We start from the raw sequence: 14,108 nt of genomic DNA, 5'->3' as shown, positions 1-14,108 counted from the left end.
GTCCTCCACAGCGGCGCCGCGGACCGGGACGCGGCTTGTTGCTGCACTTTCGGTGGGAGGAGAGGTCCTGTTGGGAGGGGGAAACCAGCCGGGTTCATACGGAGCAACTTCAGGCTTCCTGTGAGGATGGAGAGTGGGGGGCGCCGCGGCTCTGGGGGAGGCACTCGGAGTCAGGAGCCGAAGAGGAGGCAGCCCCGAAACACGGAGCCGTCCAGCCAGTGCAGAGCCGCGGAGAGAGACACACAGCAAGCCGACCACAGGGGATAAACACCGCGCCGGGGATCCCCCTCACACACCGGGCGAGCAGGAAGGAAACGCATGCGGACGGTTTGTTTTCTCCATGTGGGACCCAAACAGAACTGGATAGAACGAGACAAACCAGCATATTGAGTGCTAGCACTAAAAGACACTGAAGGACACTTGAAATTTGTATGTTTGGGGATTTTTTAGCTAACACGGAAAGCACAAGTTCAGACTGACAGCAGAGAGGCCGGGGAGAAACAGCCCGCCCCCGGCCAGCGCTGGAACTTAACGGCGCAGTGAGCGAGACTCCCGCTGGAGCGCCGGTAAGAATACTTTCATTTAAAAAAGGCTCCCGTTTCAGTGTCAGCGGGTGTATTTATGTATTGCTTTTTTATTTAGAAAGTCAAAACCAACTGCAAAAGGTTATTTAACTGAAGGGAAGTACAGTGGGTGAGGGCAGTGGTAACAATACAAATTGGGTTTCTTGACAGTAGGATCCTTAAATAAGTCAAACAACAGCGAAGTAAGGGAGAAGCAATGGAAAATGGTTTCTCACAGGTAAAACAATTCAGTTTACAATACCGACAGTAGTATGGGCACGAAACCACCCTGCAGAACAAGCCTCAGACGGATTCTCGTTATAAAGCATGCATCTGGCTCATATTATTGTGCCACTCAATACATATTAAATGCTTTGTATCTCTATGAATTACACCCCTGTGTATCTTCAACACAGCCAGCACTCCGTGCTCACAAACTTCTTTTTTGGCGCCCGCAAGCTTTGCCAATTGGACTCAGTCCTGCAGGGTAGAGTAGAGGCTGGAGCACAGCGGGATTGCACTGTGCGATTTACTATGCACGGTCATGCACGCCTTTTCTGGAGATACTGAACATATCGAGATCGACTATATATATATATACAATACAATACAGTCTGCTTTCGTACATAGAGTATGCCAGCAGTGCCCTGTGTGCGGGCAGCGAGGGGGAGCACTGGATGAGCGCCGGGGCAGGTTGCGGTCGCACGCCGGGCATGTGTGCGCTTTGTGTCCGCAGGTGCTGCGCGGTGAAGGCGAGCCTTGTCCTCACGCAAGCGGACCTGCTGTTTTTTGTGCCGTTATCATAGAGGGGATGTGTAGGATTGTTGCACCGTGCGCCGTACTGCAGTATGCTTATTCAAACCGGCTACAGTTTCTTTTGTTAGCTAAAGGGTCACCATAGATTTTAATATAATATATATTTACATGTATTGAATTGCATTTTATAATTCCTAAAATGCCTTATTTATTAATTTTAAATACGTTATGCATGGTATATTAAACGAGCTAATCGAGTACAGCCTGTTTAAGATTAAATCGCAGAATACAATTAAATGCACACACAATGTAGCCTATACATACATGTATACACACACAAAACTACACACTATAGGCTATAGAGACTAGTATATAACACTTTGAAGAAATGTGAAATTAAAAAAACGAGTAATAGGACATTGTACATTTTAATCATATTAACATCTTTGTTCACGTATGAGCTAATACATAATATGCATTTATAAAATCCATATATATATATATATATATATATGCATAATATATAGGCTATATTATAAATTATATATTATTATGTTTTTTCAATGAATAACCCTGTATTGCAATGCAGACAAAGAATGTGCTTTGTCTTTTGACAGTGGATAGCAAGGAAGGACACTGCTCACAACCTTATCCCTGCTAGAGCAATAAGTCAGTCTCAGATAGGATGTGAAGGCAAGGTCAGGCTTCCCTCATGCTAATGAGTCTATATTAGTATCTCTGAAGAATCTAATGATGAGACCTGTATTTTGCAGAATATGGATTAAACAATGCGTTTTGACATTGCAAAGTGCTTGGAAATTGTGAATATTGGGGGCTAAATTAATCCAGTAGTAAACCTGCAAGAACAGTTTCAACTTAAAGGATCAGTGTCAGGTTGAGTGTATATTCTGCTTGTAAGAGCAGTGTCAAAAGGGCTTCTCTTGCAAACATTTCCTGAAAAAATGCAGGCTTGCTGATGAAAAGCAGTCTGAAAAAAGGGGGGATTTGGTTTTCCATATTTATGAGACTTACCCTGTTTTTTCTTTTGATAAATCCCTGAAGGATAAGGAGTTAATATTCTGCACACCTCAAGCAGGCACTGTCGGCTCCTCAAGCTTCTTCAAAAGCTCAGCACCAAATTGAAGAACGGCAGCCAGGGTTAGTATTGATAAGTCAGCAGGTTGTAGGAAGGAATTAATGGAAAACGCAATTTTCACTGGATTGTGAAATTGGAATACGTTGACAGCTAATACACAGAAAAGTCATTGCATTCACTGACCCCAGTTTATCATTCTGAACTCCCAAATCAAATAATTTCTTTTATGTAGCTCAACTCTAAAGAATTAGCGCTCAGTTCATACACCAGCACTGCCCTGCTCCTAAATTAGTTACTACATTGGTGCACCTCCCTGTAACTGCTCACCCCCCTGGAATAGGCTCACAGTCCAGAGACCGACACCTGAGGATGAGAGAATTGAATTGGAGCAGCTGGCAGGCAGAAGATAAAGCAGATAACCCACACTTGACCGGCTCACGGAGGAGCTGTGTCTTTGTAACTGCATATCCTGTGGAGGATTCTATCACCTGTGCTTTCCCCCGTAAATCATTTAAATTGACTTGTTTGGCATCCAAAGGTTAATTTACAAACTTCGATGTGTCACAGGAGAGAAGGAGGGTGTGCGGTTATCTAAGCGAGACTGATCTTTTATAGCAGGGGAGCACACTGGCAACTGAAGGTCTCCTAGTGTCAATCCTCTTGAGCTCCTAACCGTATAATTGAACTAATTATTAGCCTAATTAGACCACTTATAAATCTTCATCACATCTGAAAGGTCCTATGTGTAGCCACTTGGGGACATTCGAATAAGCATTGCTAAAGTCTCAGTTGGCTTGTGTGTATGAAGATCCTGGGAATGTTATTTGTTTATTTTGCATTGCTTTTGTTTAATAGCTACCTGAATGTGTGTAGTAGACACGTGTGGGTTTGTCTTTATCTCCTGTCAAGCAATGCTTCTGTGAGGGCCAGGGTAATTATGCCCTTTATCTTAAGGGTGAGCACAATAAGCTAAATTGCATCTCAGTGTATCTTTTGTTTTAGGGTGGGTGAAAATCTATTTTGACAAAGAGACCTGCTCCATACAGTTTCACGCTTTCAGTTTGCCACACACTGAACAGTATCAGTGCATGTACAGAGCAAGTCAAAAAGCCAGTGGTTAATAAAACTAAGAAAATGTTTTAGGCAATTGCATAGCAACTGGGTGCCTTGGAGTGCTAGAATATGATCAGGTCGTTTTGGAATGTGCCTTGGTTTGTCAGCAGACGGGCGAGGTGTTTCGCTTGATCGCTTCGAGACTGCCCAGACACTGTGGGGTGGGCTTGTCTGCTCGTTTGGTAGCTCAGATGTGCATGTGCCAGCAGTTTTTGGCAGCGAGCTGTATTGTGTTTTCCTCCGGTCTGAGTGGTAAGCAACGCAAGGGGTCTGTGGAGGGGCTGACTGTTGTCAGCTCAGTTCTTGGAGACAAAGGAGGAGTTGAAATCGAGGCCGTGGCAGACAAAGCCTGGAGGATGGAGCAGGGTGGAGGGGGGGGCTTGGGGTTGGGAGGAGTGTCACAGTGTTAGCTCCTCAGGCCTGTGACAACACTCGCACACCTTCCTCATTTGGACCCCGGCGGGCGTGTTACTTCGCACGCATTTGACTTTACTGTGTCACATTCAATTGTGTTCTAACTCGTTTCTCCTTGTTTGGTGGAAATATAGTATATAATATAATGACCTATTTAATGGCAAGATTAAGAGTCAAGAAAAAAAATAGCGCAATTAAAGACAATCGGGAATAAATCGGAGAACCGGCATATCTTGGGGAGGGCCCAATTTGATGTGTTGGGGATGTGCGTTTTCTCACTTGTGTAGAATAATGCTATTCTTTCACAAATAGAGCATAGGGCTACATATCAAGCATGAACATGGCAGCCTCTAACACTCAGCATTTCAGGGCATTTATCATATTTTTCCACATAAAACATCTATTATCTATGCCAGATTTACAACATTCTTTTATGCATTTTTCCAACCTTAACAGTGCTGCACATGTGTTCAATCCCAATTATTAAACCAAACCAACATCAGTGTGATGCATTATTTACGCTTGGAGAGTTGACAGCTATAACACTGATTAGGACTGCTTGCAGCAGGCACTGTATTCTGTGTACAACAACAAGGCACTGCAGTTGTCAAAGGTCTAATATGTTGCAGTTGCAACACAGGCGAGGTTGATCTCAAGCAGATGAGATTGAAAATAGTCCCAATCTCTTGTAGCGACCGAGCATGGTCATTTTGAGAATTAAAGCCACTTCTGGGCACAGCGCAGAGCTGTCGACCATCAGATTTATAGCAGGTATCAGCATTTCAAAACTGCTTTCAATTTCATGTTGATACTTTACATATATCACAGATATTATTTTCAGTGCTATTCTTTTTCCACTGAAAATACACTCCTAGGGCCAGATTGAAATCGGAGACGTCATGTTGCGATAGCCATTACAAAGTGTAGCCATGGTAGGGCAATAACTCTTGATTTAATATACACTCTTGTCTGAGGGGAAGTGGGACTTATTTATCATGGAAACATAGGAGAGATAGGGCCAGGCTGACTCTACACCTCATCATTTTGGCGGGTAAAAAGGTGGATAATGCTAGTCGATTTCCTGTTAACGGCCATGCCAGTTCTCTGATTTGTGGAAGAAAGTGCTTTGGAGAAGCGCACAGAGACATTATTTCACCCCCCCTCCCCACCCTGTATTGCCAGAACTCTTACAAGTGTTTCAGAACTGGCTGAATACTGATGTTTCACTGATCACGCGATGCTTCTTTTATTGCCTCGTTTCTTTGTGATTAAATCAGACTTGATATTTGGGAAGGTTAGCCTACTTGGTCTTTGAACTCTGGGAATATTCCCTTCTATACGTCGGAAGCTTTTGAACTCAGTATTGCACGGTACGTGCATAAATCGTCAGTGGATCAAATGGTTGAAGAAAAGCCTCTCGAAGTGCTCAGGACTGTATATATATAAATCTATATATCGACACGGTCTCATGTTTAAAGAGGGACTGAGAAACCTTGCACTGTGATTGATGGGATAAACATCTCATGCTGCCTGCGAGGGTCCTAGCACAGCGGAAAGCTCATTGTAATAATACTGGTCTGAACTGTGCACATACACAACTCGTCTCAGCTGACTACTAATCCGTTTCACAACTTGTTTTTTAAGAGTATTGTTTTTATGTATGGATTTAAATAGGGTTATATTTTAGTAAGCGGTATATCTGCAATGGACGGGCAGGGTAATATTAGTAGGATAATTTACATTAGATGTAGCTTAACACCTTTAATTTATTGGCATTATATTAGTTTCATGTGTCTGCTTGCTATGCTATTCAGATTTTTTTAAATTTGTTACGGGGGCTTTAAAAAAAATAGAATATTCTATCAGAATATTTTGAGCTCTATGCCTCTATACTGCACTGCATACATTTATCAAATCCTTATCTGTAAATCCTTGAATTGAAATACACAATTAACACAGCTTGTTAATTTTATCAGACTTATAAACGAAATGAAAAAGGGTTTTCTACAAGAAAGAGTTGTTCACATTACATTACATTATTTGTCACTTAGGAGATGCTCTTATCCAGGGCAGCTTACATTTGTACCCATTTATACAGCTGGGCATTTTACTGGAACAATCTAAGTGAAGCTCAAGGGTACAACAGCACTGCCCCACCCGGGATTTGAACCCACAACCTACCAGTTAAGAGTTCAGAGCCCTAACCACTACTTCACAATGCTGCCGAAAACAATATATTTTATTAAACAAAACATTTTCCTTTTTTCCTTCTTTATAAGGGAGATCTTTATGCCTTGTGTATGTTTTTGTTTGTAGCTGGTTATATGGTATGGAGATCAGGAAATTACAATACATTTGTGTAAAACAGCTGTACTCTAATCTCAACATTCTGGTTTAAGTGGAGTGTGCAGGTTCTGCTCTGAAATAACCAGGACCTGAATTAAAGTCTTAAAACTAAAAAAGATCTGTTGTCCTTTCCAATCAAGGACTCGGTGTTCTTGGCTCACCGCTATCTTTGATTTAAGGCAAATTGTATAAGCATGTCAGCTCTCTGCCCCCCTCTCTGCAAAACATGACTGCAGAACAGAATTATTCACCTCATGTTTTGAAGGCTAAAATAGATACAGTTGACACTTTGGCACAAACTTTTCTTCAAGAACTACAGCCCCAACTCGCAAGTAACTGAACCCTTTTGTGGTGGGTTAAAGTCTCAATGTCTGTAAATGAAGAACGATGCACTTCATTGTACAGCATGTGGCTTTTTGCGAATCCCTGCTTAAACCATCTTCCTTGCTTTTTCAATTAACTGTCATTGGAATTCTCTCTTTTTAAATGAAATATTCCCCCATTTTAGAAACACCAATTGTTACTGAACTCTTCCCTTCTACTCTTCCCTTCCCATGAGGATGTTTGACCCAACAAGGTTCACTGTAAAACAAAGAGGCATCTCAATCCCTCCCCGTTCCCTTGACATTTGAGCGTGGATGCTAATTGTGTCTCCTACATAGGTCCTGCCTATAAGTCCTCCACACTTCTGGACAGAGTCTATCTTTTGACTTATCTGCTAATCATCTGCTTTGTAAGGATTCTTTAGCTTCCCTGTGTTTTGGATTATATATTCTGAACCATTCCTAGGCTGTGCTGTGATGCCAGAGGATCTTTCTTCCATTTCGTTACATTGCTGAAGTCTTTTGAAGAAAATTACAGAAGCGAGCTAGTAACCAAACGCTTCTGCCTCCTGACCTAAATCCTTGGTATTGACATTCATTTCATCTCTGTGAGCAGACATTGTGGGGAGTTCAGTCAGATGTACTTTCCACTCCTACATTAGATGAAATACTAAAGAAGACAGAATTCAGAATGTTCTGTTGTACTAATTGACTTGTTGTGCTTCTGACGTTATTAACCAATCATGGACGTGACTGTCAATATTTCACTGGTAATTTGTTATTTGAAATGTATTTAAATCCTATTCTGTTTTGGAAGTTCAGTGTTTTGGAGATGCTGGTGTTTGATTTGTGTGTCGTGTTTTTTTTAATGTTTTTAATGTTTGTTTCTATGAGGGGGAAAAAAAACGCTTCAGGGCAACTTTATCTGGCTGTGCAAGGCAAAGTTGTGAATGATTCCCAGCTCCAGGGAAAGTCAACGAGAATAACCGAGGGAAGTCAGAGAGGAATTAGCCACTTCCCCACTGGGAAAGTCACTGTACATTTTAGGGGTCTTATGTTGAACCAGAAACAAGACAGAGATTAAAATTGGCTGGTGTAATGAAACTAATCAGTGTTGGCAGGTCCTGTGCATTTCTACTGCGATCTTAGAATGAAGAAGGCTGAACAATGACAGTCGGGCAGCTTTCCTTTCTGCAGGCACTTCTTTCTTTAACCAAGTGACAAAGAGCTGCTCTTCTTTTACTAAGATCCCGCATTAGAATGTGATTGGGGATCATGTACTCAGCAAAGCCGACTGAAAATGAATGCAGTGTGCAAGTGAGCAGTTGTTCAGTGACGGGCTCACTAGGATGTGTGTTCAAGGGTTCAGTGATTACCAGTATGTAACTGCCAGGACTAATACTGCAGTGCAGAATTCATGTTTCCTATAGATTTCACCCCCCCGACAGCCTCTGGAATCCCAACTTTTATTTGGTTCATCACGAGCAGTCCAAATTCATTGTCAATTACAATGTTCGCACATACACAGTGTACAAGATCAAGTGAGATTTCCTTGATAAAACAGATGTGTGGAACTGTTACGACTTACAGCAGTTGTTACTACACAGGGTTCTCACATTGGGGAATTGCCAGGACTTCTGGATGCAGATGGGGTAGAAATATATTGCACACCCTGTAATGTTGTTAATAATCATGATTGATGGTCTGTACATGTGGATAATTTTGCATTAAAAAAACACAAACCGAGCAGAGTCTGTGTGGTACACGAGCCTCTGCAGACGAGTACGGGCGCCCCTGAGAAACGCAGCACTGGTGTGGAAGGAACGTTTGGAGAGTAGTGAACAGAAAAAAAGCCTGAGAATGATTAATACTTTGTAATCCATCTATTTGAATGTAATGGAAGAGTCAAATTCAATTTGAGTGCTTTAAATGGAAATTGTATTTGAGGTCTGTGAGTACATGGCTGCTCTTATTCCTTCACGTTTTACATCTTACACACTGATGTGAGAGGTTTTTCTTTGTTGTTTGTTGAGTAGTATTAGGATTATAATCCAAAAATCCAAAGAATGTATTTGCTTTCTAGTGCATAATTGTATCAGGAGTATATATAGTGTACATATCATATTTCTGTCACATGCTTGGAAAGCTGGACTGAACAATTTTATTCTATATATAAAACTGTTTACGGTATATTATAATTTTTGCCGCTTAATTTGGAATCAGAATTTCCTAATTTCTCAGAGCAGGCTCCAAAGCAGGAGTGTCCAGTTATCTTTTGGTTAGATGATTTGGATGCTGTTTGTGTGTGCTTAGAAATGATTTCTGCTGTGCAACTTGAAATCCTCATATATGGTATAGTTGAGGGTTTCAATAGGCAGGACTTGAGTGTCTCATTCGGCCCGTCTTTTGTTAATTAATTTGCGTTACAGTTCCTTATTCGTGTGCTTAAGTTATTGTTAACCGGGGAAATTAGAATCTTTAGAAGTGGAAGATATATGGCTTTAAACCTATTTTATCAGTGGTAATTGGTGCTTTCTGTCACAGCAATTGGAACCTCTCCATCTAGATTTAAATAAACAAAAACACAGACTTTCCAGATTTCACCACAGAGGAATCCGCATGTTCACCATGCTCATTCCGTCACATTTTCCATTCCAGAAGCATGGACGTCTATGGTAGGTTTATGCAGTAAGAGACAACGTATACAATTTGACTAGGCCAAGACCTCACATTGATCTAGACCTGTTGGAAGTTTCAGATCTCCCCTTTGGGCCTCTCTGATTATTCTCTTTACATCCATAAATCACAAAGAATGTCTGAATCATGAAATTAAAGTTATATATATTTTAAATAATTCTTAATGTGCAATGAAATACTTTTGGTTGTTAAGAAGTGACAATTAAAATGTAGTTTGATGTGCTAATTTTGGGAGAGCTGTGTTGGACCCTTACAGTGTACCCACTGAGAAATAGAAGATGGGCTTAAGATAGGTTTGAAAGTCTTTTTAATGAAAACAATGTGTAAAATGAAGGATGATATTTGTGGAAGAGCTAGGGATCTCTGGCTTTGCTCAGTCCGTTTTCACAGACATTGGACCCAGAGTAAACACAAAATACCATCTCCTCTACAGAGAGCAATATCAGCTTGTTCTAATTGGTTTCTAGTTGTAATTATCTTTTCGTTATCACATGTGCGGGATAGAGTCCCTGCCAAAAATGTTCAGACAACTAATGGCAAACGATTTAGTTGTTCCTCCACCATCAGATAGATCTGCTCCAGGTGACCCTCTTTGCTGTAATGGGATGCAGGCAACTTTAATTGAATAATAATGGAATAGAGTTGGAGTTTCTGCACTCAGTTGGCAGTGATAGAAAAGGGTTATATTTGCCATACAGATCGATTTGTTCAGAGATGGTTGATGAAGACGATGTATTTAAAATCACGTCTGGTGAACTGCACTGATTTCCTGCTATGTTTTTGGATATTATTTTGATAGCCGAAGAAAAACGGCCATCCAGTCACTGCCTGCACACTGACCTGATATACATTCCTTCTGTCTCCATTGAGTTACTTTGGGTTCACCAATTAAGTTTGCTCTCTAGATGTGAATGGCGTGTTACAGTTGTCTTGGCAGGCTGTGTCTTGTAGAACAGTTGGCCCTTCCTCAGTGAGCTGGGGGGGTGTTAGGATATGCAGCCAAATTAAGTCTTCCGTTATAATTTTTCAGCAGTGCTGTGTGGCACATTGAAGTGAACCGATGCCATCTGTGGTGGAGTTAAACGGTTTTCGCTCAGAGTCGCAGCAGTAGAGCCTAGTGCTGATTTGCTTCACCATGAGATGAAAGTAATGTTTGGCATGGTTTGCTGTCTATAGCCTAGTTTCTAATGCTGTGAATCACACACTGAGTCAGTGCCTGCGTATGGAGGATATCCTGACCTACAGCCTTCACTTCAGATAAGCTTGTAACCAAGTGTGCCCTTTCCTCAATGCAACACCACAAACGAAAAAGACTCCTTGCTTTGATGCTTTCCCTTTGTTCTTTGAAGACAAGGTGAAATGCATCCTTGTGCGTCCGCTTATTCTTTTTTTGGCTTTTGATTAACTCTGCTTTCCCCCTAGATGTCCCCAAACCTTTCCTCTGCCTAGCTTTACATACAGATTGCCAATGGGCACACTCAGTGTTGGTCTGTCTCGCAGTGATCTGAGTGAATTCTCACACTTCTGAATATGAACTTCACACTCACTAGATCTGTATCTGCCTCACGGACAGAGTGGCATAGAGGAGTTCACGGCAGAATCACTCCGCCCCTCGTCTCTGCGCTACGTGAGAGGAGGAGACCTCTTGGTGGCACTGCCCAAGGGGCCCTCGCCATATTATAATCTTGTCAATAACAATGTGCTGCCGGTCCTCAATTTCCAAAAAGAACAATTATTGAAACTCTGAGGTGGACCAAAATGCAGCTTCCTGTTTCAAATCCTGAATGCCTCCAAATTGCACCATGGGGCAGGCTTTTCTATAACTCGATAGACCTCTAGAGAAGTACAGGGATTGGGCATTGTTTGCTAATCCAATTCCATGGGTGCACCGTCTCCATTTGACCAAAGACTTTTCATTAGGTGGCCGATTAACCTCTCTGATATTAGGAAGTGTTTTCAAAGCAAATGGAATCCATCTCATGGAAAAAAAAATGTTCCATGGAATTCTCCAATCTTTTGCTTTTTAGTGGGTGAAACTAGCAAGATTTTGTGAATCAAAGTGGCATGTTTAGATCTATGGATTCATTCTTGAAAAAAAATGCCTGTAAAATGTGAATTACAGTAGACTTCTGCTGTTGTCTCCTGTAAGATGTTTTGTTTTAATCATTTAATGTCAGCCCTAAGTGTAATCACTTATCTCCCTACGTGCTACACAATAGAGGACTGTATGGGTTTCTTCTCCCCCAATGATGGAAGTATACCAAAACAAGAACAACATTCCTAGTTTGCGCTGCAGTTTTGATTTCTTCTGCTAGGAGGAGTTGCCAACAGTGATGCTTAAGTCATGGGGACGTTGCTTAGAGATACTCAAGTTGTGTGTGAGCTGTCTTAAGGCTGGCTAAGATTACCCTGCAGGTAGTATGACACTAAGATGTCACAGGACCATCTCTTGAGGAGGCCATTTTTAGGTCTGATTTGAGGTTGGCTTATTTCTGACTGTAGTGTTTACACTGCCCTAAGACGTCATAGAGCCATCCTATAAGTGGCCAGTGTAAACACAGTATACATTCCCTTTCTAAGCTTTTTCTGAATTCTGCTGCTGCTGCTACTTTCCATTATTTGGACTGCAGGTTATACTGAGCTCTTCACACTATTCACACTGGGTTCGATTCAAATGAACTTGGTTAGGTTCGTTTGCTTTTCTTTGTATCAGTTTACTCACTGTTTCTTACAAAGTTCTTACAGTTCTGTTTTATTGCGGCCAGCTTGGGTGAAGTCCTCACAGACCCAGTCATTCAACTGCTCAAAAATAAGTCTATTAATTAGTTAAAAAGCCCTGTAGAAACCAAGCAAGAGAGAGAGGAGGTGTTAAGTGTTATATCCCATTGTGTAGACTTGACTACTGTATTGATCAACATAGTTATGTTTTGTTATTTTTTACATTTTCTGGGTCATAGATCAGTGGGGTATTGGAGCTAACTGCATACTCCAACACGAGCCCAGGCCTCCAACCTCCGTTTAAATATTTATTTAGATTCTGATAAAAACACAAAAACTACTTCCCCTCTACAGTTGCCTGGATATGATGAGGTTTTAATGTCTCAGCTTGACAAACACAGTGGCAGCGGTGGGGGGCGTCTGATCAAGTACCGGAAAAATGAAAAATGCCACTGGCTCCAGTCCCCCAGATGATTTATCATCTTAGACATGCAAATAAACAGTGTGAGGGGATTTATTTATTTATTTATTTATTTTCTTCAAATGCGACTCCTCCGGGACCAAACCCCCCCCCCCCCCTCTCTCCCTAAACTGTCTCGGGCATTTTCTGGTTCCTGCAGCAGCTCACTTAGATTGGTGTCTTTTAGGCATGCAATTCACAGGCATGAAATATTTTTTTTCTTTGCCTGCTTGAATAAATACATATCATACACAAAGCAGAGTATGGTAACGCTGTGCCTGGCTGAGCACATTGCGGATCTGCTAACACAAGGGTAGAGATAGTGTCTGCATGTTGCTGCTGTCACTCTCTTGCTGCAGAACACATCAGACACAGAACTGAGCTCCTGGCTGACAGCATAGCCACCACAAACACCGTCATCACGACAGGGGAGAAAATGTGTGCAGTGCTCTAAATCGTGAAATGCAATGCTCCCTGAAGTCACCAAGAACATGTCTGTATGTCCTGGACAGGGGACAGATCCGCAAAAGGTGATGGTTTGACTGCATGAACAGCAGAGACTATAACATTAAGCAGAGCATATGACAATTTCAGAGGAAGCATGTTGCACCTGATATAGCAGAGACACAGCTCGCATGGTCAAAAATGAGTAAATTTAAATTAGCAATACAGTTTGCAACCAGATCACTGTATCCGTTTCTGTGCTGAAAGATTGGGCAGAAGGTGAACAAAATGGCCACTATGTCGGACATTAAGGCGGCCGAACATCTTTTTTTTTTTTTTTTTTTTTTTTTTCTCTTTGAATCCACCGTAGAGTATCTCCATTTAACGATTCATGCTTGTATCATCGTGTGAACAAGACTGCTCTCCAGTATCGCTCCTGGGAGATTATGACCCATAACACAACACTCCAGCAGCAATAGCAGCTGACTTTTTCCTTGCTTAGGCTTAGGGTCCTCTGGAACCTAGAGGAACCCAGGGGAAGGCAGTCATGTTAATGAAGAGAGGCAAGTGCCGTTACTGACCTAGAGTGCCCTTACTGTACATCAGAAGGTGACGGGATGGAGTGGCGCTGTATGGAGGGTGGTATAAACTGGCCTTGTTTGTGTGCAATCAGATCTGTGTGTGCAGGGATACCTCGTGCCTATTATAACATCGCCAAGACGAACTGCGGTGGTGTGTGAGACTTTCAATTACTGGCTGAAGACCTAGAAAAGGCATAATAAAAAAGCTAATTCTTCTTAATTATTGCACTCCTGGGTAAGTGCCTCCCCTGATACAATTTTTGTCAACTGCATATTCATATTTTTGCCTGTCCTGTGGAAATATGACAGATTAATTTTCTTTACCCGCCAAAATTCTAAATTAAAATGTGATTTTTAAAAATGGAAAGGTTTGCCCAGAGTTCAGGCATACTGTTATGCCACGGTGACAGCTTCCTTCTGTCCTGCCTACAATATGTACATTGACAGCGGTGACCCCAGCATCATAAATCTGTTTTTTTTTTGTACATTTTCTGTGGAAGAGATGGGCGTACGTCTATATAGATCCCACACCCTCGTCCCCGGTGGAAGCATGATTAGTAGATTCCATTAAGGCCTGTCTGCTTCACCATTAAAGTC

The 14,108-nt window shown here is 41.8% G+C and overlaps 1 protein-coding gene across 1 annotated transcript in view; it reads left to right on the top strand.

The window, feature by feature from the left end:
• The window catches only part of gjc1 (gap junction protein gamma 1), a 42,237-nt gene continuing 28,129 nt past the window's right edge, over positions 1–14,108 (top strand). Inside the window, exon 1 of the mRNA XM_066698567.1 lies at positions 1–566. The gene's annotated coding sequence lies outside the window, so the exon portion shown is untranslated. The remainder of the gene's footprint in view (positions 567–14,108) is intronic.

This window comes from Amia ocellicauda, chromosome 3, assembly GCF_036373705.1.
Source record: "Amia ocellicauda isolate fAmiCal2 chromosome 3, fAmiCal2.hap1, whole genome shotgun sequence".
NCBI lineage: Eukaryota > Metazoa > Chordata > Actinopteri > Amiiformes > Amiidae > Amia > Amia ocellicauda.
Note: the sequence above shows the minus strand (reverse complement) of the source record. Positions and strands in the feature narration are given on the sequence as shown.